This window comes from Phoenix dactylifera, chromosome 12 (assembly GCF_009389715.1).
Source record: "Phoenix dactylifera cultivar Barhee BC4 chromosome 12, palm_55x_up_171113_PBpolish2nd_filt_p, whole genome shotgun sequence".
NCBI classification, from domain to species: Eukaryota; Viridiplantae; Streptophyta; class Magnoliopsida; order Arecales; family Arecaceae; genus Phoenix; species Phoenix dactylifera.
The window spans coordinates 14,302,705-14,318,364 of record NC_052403.1 but is presented as its reverse complement, the minus strand read 5'-3'; positions in this window follow the sequence as shown (position 1 = coordinate 14,318,364).

Genomic DNA, 15,660 nt, shown 5'->3' with positions numbered 1-15,660 from the left:
AACGCTGCTGGGAGCGGATGAGACGCGTGGAGGTTTGGAAGACAGGAAGCCATGCGGAAGCGGAGTGGTCACGAACCGAACGGATGGGGAGTTGCTAAGGCGGGATGCAGACGGTTTGGCTTCAGAGTTCCCTCGCTGCCGTTGGGACGTTGCTGGGATGTTGAAACACAGACGAAACCGTTGGAGAAGAAAGAACGAGGGAGCTTCGGAAGACCCGGACGTGGATGAGATGCCACGATGCTTGGGAGACTCTTCATGGCTGGGATGGTTTGATGGCTGAAAGCTTTGTTCCGAAACAGAGGAGCTGGGATGGATGATCTGGTTGCCTGCTGCTGGGAGGTCATGGACGGTTGGATTTGTGGATGGCTTTTGGGAAGTTTGCTTTGAATCAAAGAGCTTGGGGAGTTGGGATGCCTCGAAGCCCCCACGCTGCGGACGTTTAGAAATCACTTGCTTCAGCCCATTGACGTGGATGCATGGAAATTTTAAGTTAGGAACCGTTGGATCGCCTCATCACGGATGCTGTGGAATTTATTGAGCTTGGGCTGCCGGTCATTGGGCTCAAACCCAATGTTATTGGGTCTCTTGGATTACTTGCACTCAAACATAAATAAAATATTAATTAATCAATTTTATCCATAATGATTAGCTATAATACTAATTAAGATGGTATGAAGATTGTACTTTTTGTGCTCTCATCACGCCCCCCAACTAGCTTATTGCTAGTCTCTAGCAATTTAGTGTGAAAATGATAAAACGAGGGTGCAAAAGTATTGTTTATTTTATTAATATATATCAATATGCATGAATTAAAATAAATACTCACATTCGTAGAGCATTACGATTGCACTTAGCACGTGCAACAAGCCGTTAAACCTCTAGGTTACCCTAGTGGACGAGTGTTGTCTCGTGAGGGTTTGCAGTGATGTTAGCCACAAACATCGTTTTTAAGTTAAAAGATACTTTAAAACATAGCAACCCTTAAGGCAAATGTAAATGTGACGTCTCAGAATACCTACACCTCCACCACAATTGGGTACCGCTTGAGTTCTAGGTGCACTACTCAAATTCACAAGTGTTAACTACCATTTGTTAGAACCCGACCCACTAAATTTTTCGAATATCACATGTTATTTGTCCAGAATGATTCGCACAAAATTCATAAAAATGAAGCTATTAATCCCAACTAGACATCCCAGGTACACAGAGTTCTAAAACAATGGAGTCAAACCAGTCATCCACATGTCACTTGATTTTAGTTTAACTAACCCACTCATGTTTATTTTATTATTATTATTATTATTATTTTTTCGCACAGTGACTGGAACAGTCCAACTCCATTAGGCTGTAATAAGGTCCATGTAACGAGTTTGGGTCAATGACTCTTGATTCAGTTGGCTCAAGGCATTAGGTGAAACATCCCTCGAACTTAATTACTCGAACCAGACTACGCCATGAGGCCAGACTAATCACTTATTTCAGTCATTTTCACCTTTTTACGCGAATACTCGCTGCTTTGTATGCAAGAGGCTCGGTTACTCAGTGAAGACAAACTGTATTATTTCTCTCTCTCTTTTTTTTTCTTTTTTTTAATAACGTCACTGTATTGTTACTATAGGTCAACCAAGGTCAGAACATAAAGCACCCAGGTGATCTAGCCGGAAATTTCAAACTTTATCTTTATGTGAAAACCAAATCATGAACTTTAGGATAAGGACACTCATACTTCTCTTGCGAATAAGATCAACAAACATATAGGTAACACAAGTGAACTCCTGAGGCTTTCCTATTGTCATTGAATACTTGTGTGGGGATCTAATAATAGGTCTCTAATAAGTCATAATATGCTCCTTGCCTTAATAGCTGCATATGTTTATTTGCTTAAAAAAATTAAAGTGGTAATTAAATGCAACAAAATATATGTTTGTTATTATTATTATTATTATATATATATTATTATTATTATTTTTAATCAAAGATATGACAATTAGTATGATATATAGAAGAAAAAAAATACAGTAATCTCTCCCCCCAACTTAAATTCAACATTGTCCCCAATGTTGCAACATGAATGCATGAAATATGGCATTAATGATTGTATGAAGGATAATAAGGCTGAATGTTAGAATTTACCTGATAGAATGACTGCACACTGTTGTTGCTCACCAATTGTCATATCAACAAAAAATGAAAGAGAGACAAATTATGATACAAACAGAAGATCTCTAGCAGATATAGAGATCAATCTTGATAAATGAGATCTCCCAGATTGGTCGATTCAACCTCTGGGGTAAAGTTGTCCAAAAATAACTTCAAATGTTGGCCATTTACTTTAAAAATATTATTGGTGTTTGGATTCTCTATCTCAACGGTTACGTACGGATAAACAGTTTTAACTATAAACGGGCCGGTCCACCTAAATCTCAATTTTTCTGGAAATAAATGAAGTCTTGAATTATACAATAGAACTTTCTGGGAAGGCTCAAATGTTTTCCTTATAATATTTCTATCATGAAAGACTTTCATTTTGTACTTATAAATTTGAGCATTCTCATATGCTTCATTCCTGATTTCCTCTAGTTCATTAAGTTGAAGTTTGCGTAGTGAACTAGCCTTATCCATATCAAAATTAAATCTCTTAATAGCCCAGTAGGTCCTATACTCCAATTCCACAGGCAAGTGACAAGGTTTGCCAAAAATAAGACGGTACTGAGACATACCAATCCGGCTTTTAAAAGCAGTACGATAAGCCCAAAGTGCATCAGTTAAACGCAAAGACCAGTCTTTGCGATTTGGGTTAACCGTTTTTTCCAGAATATTCTTAATTGATCGATTGGATACTTCAACTTGTCCACTTGTTTGTGGATGATAAGGGATGGCGACTTTATGGGTGATCTCATATTTTCGCATTTAAAGCCTCAAAAGGCATATTACATAAGTGTGAACCCCCATCACTCATGATGGCTCGAGGCGTTCCAAATTTGGAAAGAATGTTTTCTTTTAAAAATTTTAAAATAGTTTTATGGTCATTATTCTTGCAAGGAATTGCCTCTATCCATTTGGAGACATAATCTACAGCTAGTAAGATGTATAAATTTCCGAATGAAGGAGGAAATGGACCCATAAAAATCTATTCCCCAACAATCAAATATTTCGATAATTAAAATTGGGTTGAGGGGCATCATATTCCTACGAGTTATCCCACCTAACTTTTGACAACGCTCGCAAGCTTTGCAAAAGTTATGAAAATCTTTGAACAAGGTGGGCCAATAGAAACCGCACTGTAAAATTTTTGTAGCCATTTTCTTAGTAGAGAAATGACCCCCGCAAGCTTCAGAATGACAAAAGGAAATGACACTAATAAATTCATCATTAGGTACACATCTCCTAATAATTTGGTCTGGGCAGTATTTGAAAAGATAAGTGTTGTCCGATTTCTGTTTACCTAAAAATATGCTAAACAGATCGTTGTTAGAACCGACAAACAAAGTTTAAATTAATTTTACTCTTACCTGTTCTACTCGAAGAATAGTGGTCGTAAGAGGTCGATCCACAGGGAGGTGATTGGAGTTACTTAAAAATAAAAACGTTCACTCGGATTCAAAATTGATTTTTGAATAAAAAGAAAAACATTATGTTGTGGATGTTGACAGATTCTCTAGTCTACTAGAGAATATTTTCTACTTAAAATTAACTAAAAGACAGGTACTTAGATTCAAAGAGCATTTATATATTTAACTAATCAAAGAAGAGTTTTGGCATAAGTTAAAATGGATGAAAACCAGTGCTAAGAAGATCAAAAGCCTAGAACATAAATTGCATAAAAGAAAATTTAATGTATTGTATAAAAAGCAGAAATTAAATTGAACCTAGAACAAGGATTGCATGAAAGGGAATTAATGGATTTCATAAAAAGAAAACTGATTACAAATAAAAATAGAGATTAGAGGCCTAATACTCCTTCTATTTTGCAAATAAAATAAAGAAAAGAAAAAAACAAATTACTTCTCTTCTCCATCTCTCTCCCACGGTGGAACATAAAATACTAATTTCTTCTTCTTCTTTTTTTTCTTCTTCCCAAAAGAAACAGAGCACTCCTTCCCTGTTTCTTTTTGGACCAAACGAGCTCTTCCCCTGTTCCTTCTTGAACCACCCGACCACCTCGCCGAGAGCTCTCTTCCTCCTCTCGTTCTCCCCTTCTTATAGATCGCCACAGCATGGGAGAGGAGGAGAAACGAGCGCGGGATCTCGGGAGGTGGATCCGGATGAAGAGCGCCGCGGGTGCTTGGATGCGGAGGAGGCTAGACCGGCCGGCGTGATCCATGGATGCAGACGCTTGGGATTTCAAATCCGGAAGAGATGCGGAATCACCGGAAGCTCTGTGGACGCCGGATTGGAAGCGGGTGTGGGATCCTTTCTTCTCCCTTGTTTCCGCACAGGATGAAGCTGTGGATCTTTGAAACGGGCGGCCGGAATCGGTGCTGGGAGGAGCGGATCCGTGGATGGCGCCTTGGATCATTGCAGCTCGGACGTGATGCTTGGCGGCGGAGGAGCCAAGAGGATCGATTGATTTGGGAGGGAGCTGGGAACATGGAATGGGCGCACGGCTGGGAATGGAAGATTGGCTGGCTGCGGGATCACTTGGAGAAGCTGGGAGGAGGTGTTCACGGCTTGGATCCGAGCGCTGGGACGTTCACCGCATGAAGAACGCGGGCTGCTGGGCGCGAAAGAAAGGAGACGCGGTGCGGGATCACCGGGATCACGGAAGATGAGCCGATCATGGTGCATGCGGCTGGAACGGGCGGAAGAAGATGGATTTCTTCTTTGGCCCACGGACGGATGCGATGGTAGACATCACGTGGCTTGATGTGGAGCGTTGGGAACGTTGATCACGGAAGAGGGTGCAGGAGCTGATCTGGGATGGAGCTGGGGTCTCCCGCACGCACCAGTTGGACTTGGAGGCTTGGGCTCATGCATGATCCCATGGGTGAGAGACGTGGAGGCTGCAACGGAAAGATGTGGACAGTTGGTGGGACTCCACTGTTAGCTCCCCTACTCTATGTCTTCAAATCGGGCTCGGTTCTGTGATCCTTGGCTGACTTACACTCAAACACAAATACAACGTTAATTAGTGAATTTTATTATTAATGATTAGCTATAATATTAATTAATATGGTATGACGATTGCACTTTTGTGCTTTCATTTTCGTAGAGCATTACGATTGCACTTAGCACGTGCAACAAGCCGTTAAACCCTTAGGTTACCCTAGTAGACGAGTGTTGTCTCGTGAGGGTTTGCAGTGAAGTTATCCACAAACTTCAATCCCAAAATAAAATTTGTTTTATGAAATGAAAGTCTGATTTCAAGTACATTACTGATAAGAATTTCAAAAGCACACAAAGTTTTAATTACTAAGTAGCCCAAATTCTAGGTTAGTCTGCAATTTAAGTTGAAGTCATTAAGTTTTCGTTAGGGAGTTGTAAGACTTATTTATACTTGAGTGCTCAGTGAAGTCTGGACCATGCACAAGCTAAGGTTTTGGGATCTCCAAAATATCGCTAATGCCAGTAGTTTTCAAGAAATTGGTCGGACTAGACCTATTTGCTGATTCAAAATCATCTTATCTGTAGGATTTCGAGAGCTGTGGATGTTTACTTTAATACCTCATGGGCTTTATATGTAATATTCCAGTTTACTTGAATTTTTGCAACGATGGCTTTCACACTATTGTCTTTCTTAAGGTCAATATACATACATATATATATATATTATTTTATTTTTTTATTTTTTTATTTTTTTTTTGAAAGAGAAATGATAATGTATATATTGTGCACTTTTACTCCTATGATGATTTCTCCATGTAGCGAGCAATTAGTCGACAATTCTCACATCAGTTGGCATGAGGTGTCGGGCATTAAGACTCCCCCACGGACCTATACTCGGGTTCCTCATCACAAGCCGGCTGACCTTTGACAATAAGGTAGCCTTTTTCGATGTACCTGACTTAAATCCACCAATAATATTTTTTTTTTGGATCAGAAAAAGATGGTTCATCAGGATTCGAGGTTTGCTAGCATATTCTCAAACACAATGTCGACCATATACCTTAGAAAATGTAGGCCAGATGTGTTGTGAAATTCAAAGCACTAATTAGCTTACAACTCACTAAAAGGGAACTTAATAAAAGAACTCACTTTGCACTACTTCCGACTAGTCATTGGGCTCTTAGATTTTATATACCTTGTGTGTTGTAAAGAAATTAGAAATTTTTTTTAAGAAAAATAAAATAATAAAAAAAACTTTTTTTAATAAAATTCCAAATACTTAAAAATATTTCCAAACCTAAATCTAACATTGTCCTCAATGTTAAGAAAATTTAAAGCAGTAAGAGGACAGAGGAGAAGTTACCTGATACGGGTGGGTAAATTGAAAATTGGAGCAAAATCTCCCAAACCTGCATGTTAGTAATTTATTGAATTATTTATTTATTTATTTATTTATTTATTTTTTAATAATATTTACATGTTGGGGTGCCTCCCAAGAGCGCTAAGTTTTATGTCTTCAACCAGACAATTCTAACTTAATTCGTATAAACAGGATCTACTAGAAGTGTTTCTTCAACTTCTGGACTCAGATAATCGAGGTATGGTTTGAGGCGATGTCCATTAACCTTGAAAAGATCTGCCATCCTTGGGTATTGCCTATAATTATCGCACTATGCGGATGCACTTTCTCCACAATGTATGGGCCAGTCCAGCGGAATTTAAGTTTTCCAGGGAACAGATGTAATCGAGAGTCGTATAAAAGAACTTTCTGTCCTGGGGTGAAATTCCTTACGAATGATCATTTTATCATGCATGATCTTCATGCGATCTTTGTACTTCTTGGCACACTCGTAAGCATCGTTTCTAATTTCTTCAAGCTTATCGAGCTCAAGCTTCCTATGTTCTCCCGCTTTGTCCAAGATCGAAATTTAAATGTTTAATAGCCCAATAAGCCTTGTGCTCTAACTTGACAGGTAAATGCAGGCCTTGCCATAGACAGTTCTATATGGAGACATTCCAATTGGTGTTTTGTAAGCCGTCCGATATGCCCACAGTGCATCTGTTAGCCTAAGAGACCAATCCTTCCGAGATGTATTAACAGTTTTTTTCAAGGATGGTCTTGATTTCTCGATTAGAAATTTCGACTTGTCCACTTGTTTGTGGATGATATGGTGTACTGACCTTGTGATTAATGTTGTTACTTTCTCATAAGGGCTTTAAAGATTTTATTACAAAAATGTTTCCCCCCATCACTAATGATAGCACGAGGATGGCCGAACGAGCAAAGATAGATTCCTTTAAGAAACTGATTACCACTTTGTGATCATTGGTCTTATACGCGATAGCCTCAATCCATTTTGATACATAGTCAACTGCCACAAGAATGTATTGGTGCCCAAACAACATAGGAAAAGGATCCCATAAAAATCAATATCCCAAACATCAAAGATTTCTTATAATTAAGATAGGGTTTCAGAGGCATCTCATTCTTCTCGAAGTTTCCTAATCATTGACATCGATCGCAAGATTTAACAATAGTCATGCGCAACTCGAAAAAGGTGGGCTAATAAAATCCGCACTGCAAAAACTTTTGCAGCAGTTTTCTTCCCACTAAAATGACCCACCACAAGCATGGTCATGACAAAAGAAAAGGACGATCCTTGATTCAGTGTTCAGGGATGCATCGTCTGATGATTTGATCAGGGACAGTATTTGAACAAGTATGGTTCATCCCAAAATACATATTACACGAGCTAAGAAGCGGAATTTCTCTTGTTTGGTCCATGAACTGGGCATTCGTTCAGTAACTAGATAATTGACTACATCAGCATACCATGGAACATTGGTATGAGAAATCATCATTAATTGTTCATCCAGGGAAGGTCTCGGACACAGGCATGGATTCTCCAGATGATTCAATAATTAATTGGACAAGTGGTCAGCTACAACATTTTCAGATCTCTTTTATCTCGTATTTCAAGATCAAATTCTGGAGCAATAGGATCCAACGAATGAGTCTTGCCTAGCATCCTTCTTTGTGAGAAGGTACTTAAGGGACGGCATGATCAGAATAAATAAGGACCTTGGATCCTATCAGATAGGGATGAAATTTGTCAAGAGCAAAGACAACAGTCAACAACTCTTTTTCAGTAGTGGAATAGTTGAGTTGGGCGTCATTCAGAGTTTTGCTCGCATAATGAATCACATGGGGAAGCTTCCCCACTCGCTGACCTAGGACGGCACCTATTGCATAATCAGATGCATCACACATGATTTCAAATGGCAGATTCCAATCGGGGAGCTTATGATGGGTGCTTGATCGTTTATTTCAATTTTGAAAATAAACCACGCAATAGCACGTATCCTGTAGGATAGTGATTACAGGTGTCGGTCCACAGGGATTGGAGAATAAGTTATTTTTCTTTAAAAATAAATCACGAAAAAGAATCTGCAAACTTGATTTAACTAAATTAATCTATGAGTACGAATTAAAATTTATCAAAGTAAATGGATCTAGGGTTTGGAGTCCACCGCATAGTATTGCATCAGGGTCTGTGTTCTTATTTTTTTTTTTTAATCTTTTGGAGAGGCATGCAAATTGGCTACAAGCCTTTTAAAATAAGAGCATAAAGAGTTTTAGGAAGATCCATCTTAGGTATAGTATGAAGTGTCTACCTAATTATACTAACCTAGAGTGCAGAACACCTCATCTTCCTAGGCATAGATCATCTTAGACTACTTTAGCAAATATGAATCGTAAAAAGCATGCTCAAAGTTTAAACATCATAAAAAAAATTTTCATTGATAATAAGAATTTAAACGAGCTCCAAAAAAATAAAAAAAAAAGAACCACAAATGCCCTGTTGCATTGCTAGGGCTTCATCCAGCCCTAGACTAGATGCTCAGCCTCGCATGGCTTCCGGACGACCTCCCATCTTCATATGAAAATCTTCCGCTCCCTCTATTCCCAAAATATCCCAAAATATTCTCTCCCCCCCTCCTTTCTTTCTCTCTATTCTTATTCTCAAAAGAGAGCTTCGTCCCTTTTCTCTCCTCCCCCCGAAACAGAGCATCTTCCTCTTTTTATAGCCTCACCAGCCCCTTGTGCACCGATTTAGCATGGAATGAAATCAGATCTTCCCCTGTTTTGGGCGTGGGGAGGGAAGGGAAGGAGCTGGCATGCGCTGAATCTGGGATTTTGCTTGCTCGGAACGGTCGCTGGCTGCAACTGGATTGGAAGAAGTTTGGGAGGAAATCCGAAAATGCTGATCACGAACGTGGTTGAATGTTGGGCGAGATCCGTGGATGCTGGACTCATGCGGATGATTCTCCTTGCGAATCAGTGGGATGCTGGGGCTGGAATGTCGGTGTTTATGGCTAAGAGGGGGATCCCGAAAGATGCTAGGAGGAACTCTTTGGGAAGATGGTGCTTAACTCGTGGACCCTGGAAGGATTGCATCGCGAGAGAAGAGGAAGAAGGGCTGGATCTCGGGCTTGATTTGCAGATGCTGGTGAATATGGACGGGATCCCGGATTTGGGGATTTTGAATCTGGAGGAGACACGAACGGTGATGGCGAAAAACGGGATGCTGGTCACTGGTGTGGATTCGTGGAAGGAATCATGCTTCATTGCTTTCCTTCTTTGGACCATTGGCTGCTGGGAGGTGAATCCGGATGAAGACGGAGGAGCTGCTCGCTGGTGTGCTCGTTGGATGCGGCTGGAACGGGCTGATGCGGAAGAGCTGGCTGCACGCACGATGGGCACGCGGTTGATTTGGGAAGAGGTCCCCTGTTTCAGCGCTGGGAAGTTTGGATTATGGTCGTGGGAAGGGAGTAGGATTAGTTGGGATTTGGCTTTGGATTTGAGGTGGGTCACGATCGTTGACTTGTCCTCGAGCCCAATGTTATTTAAATTTAATTTTTTGCTAAACTGCTTCAGATCGAACTCGACAAGACTAAAAACAAGATCGTGACTTAATAAAAAGGGTTAATCAAACCTTTTCTCCATACAAAAATAATTAATTCTAACTTTCAATCTAAGCAGGACCAAAACTCATTTAATTATAACCTTAGCTTGATTACAACTCCATCAGGTTACTAAATCGGGTCAACACAATTTTCTCCTTATATATTTTCCTGTAGTTTTCATGAAAGCTTGCAACCAAGAGAGAGACAAGTTCAGAGTTTGGTTTAAGAAAAGAATTATTCACTTCTTACCATATTTTAAATTTATTTCAATGATTATTCAATTTCATGGTAAAATATGTATTTATCAGTTTAAGAACATTGATAAGTGCTATGGAAAGATAGCTAAATTATAAATTATTCAGCACTTATCACACCCCCAAACCTATGTTTTGCTAGTCCTCGAGCAAAATAAAACTAGAAAAAAAAAATTCTAACTCACTTTCGTAGGCATCGCGATTGCATTTATCATATGCAACAAGGCTTTAAATCCCTAGGTTACCCTAGTGAACGAGTTATAGTCTCGTGAGGGTTTTCAGTGAAGATACCCACAAACTTCAATCTTAAAATAAATCATTTATTATTATTATTATTTTTTTATTATTTTATTTTATTTTTTATTATTGCTTATCTTTTATTATATATATATTTATTATTGATCTATGAAGTGAAAACTAAATTCCAAATGCATACTAGCTAAGAATTTCAAAAATTCTCCCCCCTCTTTTTTTATTTTTATATTATTAAAGTCTAATTTAAGATACATAAATGGTAAGAATTTCAAAGCACACACAATTTTATTTACTAAGTTAGCCCAAATTCTAGGTTAGTATGTAATCTAAGTTGAAGTCATTAAGTTTCCATTTAGGAAATTGTAAGACTTATTTATATTGGAGTGCTCGGTGAGATCTGGACCGTACACAAGCTAAGGGTTCGAATCTCCAAAATATTGCTAAGACTAGTAGTTTCTAAGGATTGGTCGAAAGGGACCTACTCACTGATTCAAAATCATCTTTTCTGCAGGATCTCGAGAGTTATGGATGTTTACTTTAGTACCTCATGGGCTTTATCTGTAATATTCCAGTTTACTCCGAATTTTACAACGACGACTTTCACATATTATTTTTTTCAAGATCAATACAGAATTTTTTTTTTAGTAATGATGTATAAATTGTGTACTTTTACTCTTGTGGTGATTTCTCCGTGTACGAGCAATCAGTCGACTATCTCACACAGTTGGCATATAAGGTGTCGGACATCAAGACTCCCTACAGACTTATGCTCGGAGTCTCATCACAAGTCCACTTGACCTTCGACAATAGGTAGCCCTTTTCGATGTTCTAACTAAACCCATTTTTATTGGTGAAATCCTTTTTTTTTAGATTAGATAAGTAAGATTCATCAGGGTCCAAGGTTGCTACTATATTATCAACATAACGTCGAGCCTAGACCTTAGAAGGGTCGGCCAGTGTGTAGTGAATTCCAAAGTATAAATTAGCTTACCAACTCCTAAGAGAGATTAATAAAAAGAACTTAAATTTGTATTACTTTCGACTAGTCATTGGACTTTTTAGATTTTATATACCTTGTGTGTTTATCATTCTTGCATTAATGTATAGAAATTAGATCTAAAAAACTTTTTTTTTTTTTTTTTGAATAAAGAATGAAGACTCCAAACCTAAACCTAACATTGTGAAGTGAGAATGAATGCAAGAGATGCAAACAAAACAAAATGTTTAAAAACACTTAAAAATACCCCAAACCTAAACCTAACATTGTCTCAATGTTAAAAAATCTAAGAGAATTGGGTTGCCTCCTAACAACGCTAAGTTTATTGTCTTCAGCCAGACACAGTGGATCCATATTATTTTGATAAACAGGGTTCAAATTAAGGGATTCGATCAATTGCCCGTCGGCAACACAGTCCACATAAGGTTTTAACCTTTGGCCATTGACTTTAAAACATGTCTACCATTGAGGTGTTGGATCTCTATGCACCATAAGGAGAAATCTTTTTCACTACGATGGTCATCCCACCTAGAGCGAAGTTTACCCCGGGAAGAGTGCAACTTGGAATTGATAGCCAAACTTTTTGACCAGGTTGAAGGACTTACGATTATGTTTTTATCATGAAAAGCCTTAGTCCTTGCTTTATAAATTTTAGCATTTTCATAAGCCTCATTGCGCAATTCTTCAAGTTCACTTAGTTGGAGTTTTCGGTGAGGACCAGCTACTGCCATGTCTAAGTTAAACTTTTTGATAGCCCAGAAAGCTCTATGTTCAAGTTCTACCGGTAAGTGACAAGCTTTTCCAAAAACTAATCGGTAGGGGACATGCCAATAGGAGTTTTGTAGGCAGTACGGTAGGCCCAGAGTGCATCATTTATCCTTTGAGACCAATCTTTCCTATCGGGACGTACCGTTTTCTCTAAGATGTGTTTTAACTCCCTATTGGACACCTCGACTTGTCCACTCGTTTGGGGATGGTATGGGGTAGCAACTTTGTGGGTGATGTTATATTTGCGAGCCAAAGCCTCGAAAGACCGGTTGCAAAAATGAGATCCCCCATCACTGATGATGGCTCGGGGTGTGCCAAAACGACAAAAGATGTTTTCATGTAAAAATTTAATCACAACCTTGTGGTCATTAGTTTTAGTGGCGACAGCTTCTACCCATTTTGAAACATAATCAACCCCTACCAGAATATATTCGAAACCAAAGGATGGTGGGAAAGGGCCCATAAAGTCAATACCCCAGACATCAAAGATTTCTACAATTAAAATAGGATTGAGAGGCATCATATCTCTACGGGATGGTACCCATCCGTTGGCACCGTTCACAAGTTTGGCAAAAGTTATGGGCATCTTTGAAAAGTGTGGGCCAATAAAATCCACTCTGTAAAACTTTTGCTGCAGTTTTTCTACCCCAAAATGTCCCCCACAAGCTTGTGAATGGCAGAATGAAAGAATACTTTGAAATTCGCATTCGGGACACATCGACGGATTACTTGATCGGGACAATACTTGAATAGATCGGATCATCCCAATAATAGAACTTTACTTGTGAAAAGAATCGGTTCTTGTCTTGAGTTGACCAATCATCAGGAATTCGTCCTATGGCAAGGTAATTCACTATGTTTGCAAACCATGGCGTTTTCATTCCTTGTACCTCAAATAATTGTTCATCTGGAAAAGATCGTGTAAGGGTGAGGTATTTTTAGAGGGCTCAAGAAGAATCCTAGATAAGTGGTCCGCTACGACATTTGCAGTTCCTTTCTTGTCACGAATTTCTAGGTCAAATTCTTGTAGTAAAAGAATCCATCGAATCAGACGGGGTTTGGTGTCCTTCTTTGCAAGAAGGTGTCGAAGGGCAGCATGATCAGTGAATACGGTAACCTTGGATCCTAATAAGGTAAGATCGAAACTTGTCTAGCGCGAATACTACAGCTAGCAATCTTTCTCAGTGGTGGTGTAGTTCAATTGTGCATCTGAGAGTGCTTTACTAGCGTAGTAGATGACATGAGGTACCTTATCTAGCCGTTGCCCTAAAACTGCCCCAATGGCATAGTCGGATGCGTCACACATTAGTTCAAATGGAAGGGTCCAATTAGGGGCCGTATGATAGGTGCAGTGGTCAATTTCGAGCGAAGATTTTCAAATGCCTCCTCGCATGCTTTATCAAAGACAAAGGGAGTGTCCTTGGCAAGAAGATTGCACAAGGGTTTGGAAATCTTACTGAAATCCTGAATGAAGCGACGGTAGAAACCAGCATGGCCAAGGAATGATCGGATTTGTTTCACAGTTTTGGGTGGAGGGAGATTGGAAATAAGATCGACTTTGGCTTTATCTACTTCAATGCCCCTCTTGGACACGACGTGTCCTAAAACTATGCCTTCTTGAACCATGAAATGGCTCTTTTCCCAACTTAACTAGGTTGGTCTCCTTACATCTTTTCAAAACTAAGGTCAAATTGTCCAGACAATCGTCAAAAGATAGGCCAAAAACTGAGAAATCATCAATGAACACTTCTAGAAAGTTTTCCACCATATCTGAAAAAATGGCCATCATGCATCGTTGAAAAGTTGCGGGTGCATTGCATAGTCCAAAAGGCATCCTCCTATATGCAAATGTCCCAAATGGGCAAGTAAAGGTGGTTTTCTCTTGATCGTCCGGGTAACAGGTACTTGATTATATCCAGAATAACCATCTAAGAAGCAGTAGAAACCTTGACCAGCCAACCGTTCCAAAATTTGATCTATGAAAGGTAGAGGAAAATGGTCCTTCCTAGTCATTGAATTAAGTTTTCTGTAGTCAATGCACACGCGCCAACCCGTGGTTGTGCGTGTTTGTATCAATTCTCCTTCCGTATTTTCAACCACAGTGATACCTGATTTCTTGGGTACCACTTGTGTCGGACTCACCCACTTACTATCAGAAATTGGATAAATGATTCCGGCATCTAATAACTTCACCACTTCTTTCTTGACTACCTCCTTCATGTTAGGATTGAGTCTTCTTTGCATTTCTCGGGTGGGCTTTGCATCATCTTCGAGATGAATTCGATGCATGCAAACAGAGGGGTCAACCCCTTTCAAATCGGCTACAGACCATCCTATGGCATGTTTATTCTCTTCTAGCACCCTTAAAAGTTTACTCCTGTTCAGTAGATAAGTTGGCCGCGATGATTACAGGGAGTATCTTCTGGTCCTAGAAAGGCATACTTAAGATTGTCGGAAGTGGCTTCAACTCAAGTTTAGGTGGAGAATCAATGGAAGGACAAAGTGGTGCGCTAGCAATGGGGGAAGAGGTTCAGGTCGGATCTTCCAAGGAAGGGAACTCATGGAGATTGATTGTCGAGTAAGATGTTAACTTCTTCTATGGCCTTGTCTATATCAAAGTTGTCAATGTCAAAATGGGCCAAATGCCTCTAAGGGGTCATCTGCTAAGATATAGGGAAGGGCTTCCTCTACAAGATCATCCATTTCGTCAATTAGGCAACACTCGTCTTCCCTCACATGTTGGTCAGCGGCATGAAACACATTCAACTTAATTTTCATGTTCCCAAATGATATATCCATTGCCCCAGTTCTACAGTTGATACATGCATTGGCTGTCGCTAAAAAGGGACGACCAAGAATCACAGGGATTTGTTTTTTTAGGTTGGGCACATGTTCCATGTCAAGGACGATAAAATCTACTGGAAAATAGAATTTGTCTACCTTGACAAGAACATCTTCAATCATCCCCCGTGGTATCTTCACAGATCGATCAGCCAATTGTAAGGACACCGAGGTAGGTTTTAATTCACCTAACCCAAATTTCTCATAGACTGAATAGGGTAAAGATTCACACTTGCCCCTAGATCTAAGAGTGCTCGGTCATGGAGTTATCTCCTATGACACAGGAAATAGTGGGAGCGCCAGGATCTTTGAATTTTGGAGGGGTGTTGTGTTGGAGAATGGAACTTACCTGCTCAGTTAAGAGGACCTTTTTAGGCACATGTGTCCTAGATTTTCCTTTTGGGTGCAAAGGTCTTTGAGAAATTTGGCATAGGAGGGAACTTGTTTGATGGCATCAAGGAGTGGGAGGTTGATTTTAACTTGTTTGAAACCTCCATCATCTCTTCTAGTGAAGTTCCGGGAGTGGGTGCA